The sequence below is a fragment of the Balaenoptera acutorostrata genome, chromosome 15, assembly GCF_949987535.1.
Source record: "Balaenoptera acutorostrata chromosome 15, mBalAcu1.1, whole genome shotgun sequence".
Lineage (NCBI taxonomy): Eukaryota > Metazoa > Chordata > Mammalia > Artiodactyla > Balaenopteridae > Balaenoptera > Balaenoptera acutorostrata.
Window position 1 is genome coordinate 10,695,589 of NC_080078.1, and position 5,488 is coordinate 10,701,076.

The 5,488-nt window shown below is 47.6% G+C and overlaps 1 non-coding gene across 1 annotated transcript; it reads left to right on the forward strand.

Moving 5' to 3' along the window:
- Positions 1 to 337: 337 nt before the first annotated feature.
- TRNAE-UUC (transfer RNA glutamic acid (anticodon UUC)) lies at positions 338 to 410 on the forward strand. The gene has a single exon. It is a non-coding gene; the product is annotated as a tRNA-Glu (tRNA).
- Positions 411 to 5,488: the final 5,078 nt, after the last annotated feature.

Below are 5,488 nucleotides of genomic sequence, written 5' to 3' on the forward strand. Positions count from 1 at the left end.
AAGTGTATATTGTGGTGATTTGATACACATATATATTGTGAAAGGATTCCCAACATCCAGTTAATTAACACACCTATCACCTCATATTTATCTTTTTTTTTTTTATGAGAACATTTAAGTTCTACTCTCTTAGCAAATTTTAATTATACAATACAGTGTTATCAGGTATAATCACCATGTCATACATTAGATCCTCAGACCTTATTCATCTTATAGGTGACGGTTTGTACCCTTTTACCAGTCTCTCCTTATTTGCCCTCCGCCCCCAGCCCCCAACCACTTTTCTACTCTGTCTCTATGAGTGTGACTTTTTTTTCAGTATTTTTTTTAAGGGAGTTCCCTGGTGGTCCAGTGGTCAGGACTCGGTACTTTCACTGCTGTGGGCCCAGGTTCAATCCCTGGTCAGGGAACTAGGATCCTGGAAGCCATGTGGTGTGGTCAAAAATTTTTTTTTTTTTTTAGCTATAAGTGATACCTTGCAGTATTTGTCTCTATCTGGCTTATTTCACTTAGCATAGTGCCCTCAAGGGCCATCCATGTTGTCACAAATGGCAGGATTTCCTTCTTTTTCATGAATGATGTTCCATTGTATATATACACCACTTCTTCTTTATTTATCTGTTGATGGATACTTAGGTTGTTTCCACATCTTGGCAACTGTAAATAATCCTGTAATGAACATGGGAGTGCAGATATTTCTTTGGTATCCTGTTTTCATTTCCTTTGGTTTTACACCCAGAAGTGGAATTACTGGATCATATGGTAGCTTTAATTTTTTGAGGAACCTCCGTACTGTTTTCCATAGTGGCTGCACAGAGAGGCTTCCTTTGTCTTCTTCTAGCAAGTATTATGTGAACTCCCCTCTCCCCACTGCCATTTTTCACTGAATCTCTAAGCAGTCCTCTAAAATGTACATTACAGGTTTAAAATCACTTTTCAATTCTGAAATCCATAAAGCTCTTTAAATACAATGTTTTCTCCTTACTCATTTGGCTGAAAAATCCAAGTGGGGCCAATGTGAGGCCATTTGTAGTACTTATGCATCCTACATCATGCGGCTATTCATCCACTTTGCTGCAGGGCTATCAGTGTTAGATAATGGGATGCAATCCTAGACCCTGCCGGGAGCACTGTGCAACAGATGGTATGTGTACTGTATCATCTTTCTAAAATAAAAAATATTTTGACTTCTGAAACACATTTGACCCTGAGGTTTTGGATAAGGCATAGTGGGCCTGCACTGGCCCATTTTCATGTTTGGAAACTGAGGCTCAGAGCTGGCTCCAAGGCTCATCCTGCTCAAAGAGGAACCCAGGCCCCTGCATTGGTGTCCAGTAACAGAGGAAATGGCAAAACCAAAGGCAATGGCCTCCTGCTGTCGACTGCCACATCCTAACACGCTGACAACACGTCTGCAAATTCTCACCATGGTCCCCCCACCCTGGCCCCACCCATGGGCAGACCTCTTTGTTTGTGGTCTCTCGATTCCAGACCATATCCCAAACTTGAACAAGCATCTGGTTCTAATCTAGCTTCAGAGCCACACACCAGACTCAGTTACACCAGATATGGGCCCCTCCTAGGGCCGCCCTTTGCTTTGATTCTCAGAGGGGAGGGAAGGGGAAGGAGTGAAGCCCAATTAAAAGGAGCTGCAGAAATAACAAGGATGTGGGAAGAAGGGACTGGTGGGGCAGCCTCAGATTGACCTGTGTGTAGTCACAACATCAAGCCCATTGTAAGCATCTGTTACGGTCCTCCCCAAATTCATACGTTGAAGTCCTAACCCCCAATACCTTAGTATGTGATTGAATTTGGAGATAGGGCATTTAAAGAGGTAAATAAGTTAAAATGAAGTTGTTAGGGTGAACCCTAATGCAATTTGACTGGTGTTCCTATAAGAAGAGCAGATTAGGACACAGACGTGTGCACACAGATGGAAGACCACGTGAGCACACAGCAAGAAGGCGGCTATCTATAAGCCAAGAAGAGAGACCTCAAGAGAAACCAACCCTGCCCACACCTTGATCTTGGACTTCCAGCCTCCAGAACCGTGAGACAATGAATTTTGGTTGTTTAAGCCACCTGGTCCATGGTCCTTTGTTATGGCAGCCCGAGCAAACTAATATAGCATCTCAAAGATGCCCCTAATTCAACTTCATTCCCACCCTCAGAAAGGAGCTATAGAGAGCCCACAGGTTCAGAGGAGTAGTTTTGGGGTCTAAATAATAATCAGCACAGTAAGTCTGCCCTTTTAAATAGGCCAGACCCACGATGTAAATGCTCATCAGCCCCCTTGGATAAGACACTCCCCGGGCATGGCTTGCTCTGTTCTCTGAAGCTGTCTGGCTTTGTGTCCAAACACCCATCACTCACTTGGGGTCCGTGGCTTTGACGACACATTTCAGTTGTGTCTCTGCAGCTGGACCTTGGCCAGCATTGGGGTCCCTGTGGGCAGAGGTGGCCGGCAGCCACTCCGACAGCTCATGATGATACTTGTCTCGTCCCAAAGCCACCTGCAGTCACGTTGCACTAGTAGCATGACATTGGCCACGGTGGGGGTATTTACACCTTGGCACACAGTACAGATCAGAGCTTTTCCCCCTGAAAGTTGGTTTATCACCACACTCCTGCCAGCAGCTGGCACCCACTGCCAGCCTTCAACGCCCCCAGCCCAGGGTCTGAGGTCTCTGTGCTGGTCACTGGGCTAAACCCCAGGAGGGGAGACCAAGCAGTTGCTACCTAGCCCTTGAGGCCTCTCCTTAGTGTCTTGGGAGGAGGGTCCAGGGTGCTGCCTGGGACGAAGCTGGCACAGGCTGTTGCCCAAAGACCGGCAGGATCCCTGCCCCTGGGGAATCTAAGAGGCAAGGAAACAAGACTCTGATACCATGGTCGGAAGAATAATGGCCCCCTAAAGATGATTGCTTCCTAATCCCTGGGGTTTGTGAATGTCACCTTACATGGCAGAAGAGGTTTGCATGTGTGATTTAGTTAAGGATCTAGGGATGGAGCGATTACCCGGGATTATCCAAGTGGGTCTGATATAATCACGAGGGTCCTAAGAAGAGGCAGGTAAGAGGGTCAAAGTTAAGAGAAGGTGATGAGAAGTGGAGAGAGAGGGAGATTGCCAGATTGCAGGACGTGAAGATGGAGGAGGGGCCGCCAGCAAAGGAATGCAGGTGGCATCTAGAAGCTGAAAGAGACAAAGAAATGGATCCCCCCACCCCCTCCACCCAGAGCCTCCGGAAGGAACCAGCCCTGCCAACACCTTGACTTCGGCCCAATGAGACTGATTTTGGACTTCTGGCTTCCAGAACTCTAAGATTAAAAAAATAATGTTTACTTATTTATATATTTATTTTTATTGAGGCAAAGTTCATGGAACATAAATTTAGCCATGCTAAAGTGAACAATTCAGGGACATTTAGTACATTCATGATGTTGTGCAAACACCAGCTCTATCTAGTTCCAAAATATTTTCATCATCTCCAAACTAAACCCTCACTCCCCTCTCCCCCTAGCCCCTGGCAACCAGTATTCTGCTTTGTGTCTCTATGGATTTACCTATTCAGGACACTTCATATAAAAGGAATCATACAACCTGTGACCTTTTACGTCTGGCTTCTTTCACTTAGCATAATGCTTTGAGGTTCATCCATGTTGTAGCATGTATCATAACTTCATTCCTTTTTAGGGCTGAATAATATTTCATCGTATGGGTAGACCGCATTTCGTCAGTCCATTCATCGGTTGATACCCATCTGGGTGGTCTCTACCTTTTGGCTATTGTGAATAGTGCGGCTGTGACATTTGGGTATAAGCATTTGCTTATCTGTTTTCAATTCTAATGTGTGTTATATTAAGTCATGAAGTTTGTGGTAATTTGTTACAGCAGCAACAGGAAACTGATACAGACACTAAACCAACCAGAAAGAGACCCCCTCCCACCCCATACCGAGTCCAAGGCTTGAGTGTGGCCGAATTCCACGGCCACTCGCTCGGTCAGAGCTGACAAAGCCTGCTCGGGCTTGCAGGCAACATTATTCCAGCTGGCCGGCCCCCGGACCCTACCAGAAAGGCTGAGTCTGAGACTCAAAGAAAAAAGGAGAAGGCTGAGGCCAGGGGTGAGTTGAGGGGCGGCTTCAGTGCTCTGAGGGCCCCCTGGCCTCCTTCCTCCCTCCTTTGCCCTCCATGGGGCTGGCTTCATGGGGAGCTCAGGAACTCCTCCGCCCTCAGCAGGTTTTGACCCCATGGGACTCCCCTTTGTCGTCGGAGAGTGATCAATGTGCCTTCTGTCATGGCACAGCCTGCGAGCCTGGCCGTGTCCCCCTTCTCCCAATTAGGCCTGCCACCCACCTCCCATTGACCTGGCAGCATGCGGCGCCTTCCCAGCAGAAGGCACGGATTATTAACACACGGGTCAAAGACCTTGACCCTGCCATGGTTTCCTCCAAAGACGACGGCAGCGTGGGGCCTGACAATGGGGTTTCTGCCCGCCTCTTTCCTCATTAAAGCAGCCATCCTTCATGGGGTAATGCATTCGGACTCACCTCGCATTTACCAGCTTTATTAACCTACTTTTTATTCCAAAGCCACATGGCCCTTCCCAGCATTTCATCCCGAGTAACCTGTCCCCCCACAGTGCACTGCACATCCTGTGTCCACCCTCCTTTGTCTTCCCACTGACTTTTTTTTTTCCTCCTCTCTTTCCCTAACAGGGCTTTTTTTTTCCTCTCTGAGGCACATGACCCCGCGATTCGTGATGATTTAAAAATTCTTTCTGACATTTCAAAGAGAGATTTCTCCTCTGCCGCTTGTGAATCTGAGAGGCACTGTTGGGGTCAGGTTCAAATCTCAGCTTGGCCACTGTGTGACCTTGAGGAGTGTTCCGTTATCTATTGCTGCTTGAACAAACCACCCCAAAATGGACTGGAATAAAACCGATCACCCTAAACCTCATGCCTGTCATGACTAGTATGGGTCAGGAATTCTGGAAGTGCCTGGCTGGGCTGTGCTGGGCAGGAAGAGTCTCTCATGCTGTTTTAGGCAGGTGGGGGGCAGGAGGGGTTGAGGGGTGGGAGGGGCAGGAAGGAGGGAGGATGGGGTAGCTGGGGGCCGCCTGGGGATGCCGCTTCATGTAGGCACGTCACAGGGTTAGTCTGAGCTTCTTTACAGCCTGGTGGCCTCAGGGCACTCAGACTGTTTACATGGCAGCTCAGGGCTGCAGCTTGAATGTTCATCAATTCTGCCCTGCTCAATTGACCATCCTATTACTAAGGTTACCCCAGAATCAAGGGAGCACAGTGTGCTCAGAAAACTTGGGAGCCCCCTCTGGGCCCAAGCGATGATTTCTAATTGATCTGAATCAGCCATGGCAATCTCATTTCTCTTTGCTAGTGATTGGTCTAAAGTTGGATTTTAATACAGTGCTGGCCAATGTCAGAGAAAGTTGTCTGGGGCGTCTAGAAAAGGATTTTCTTTCCTAATAAAA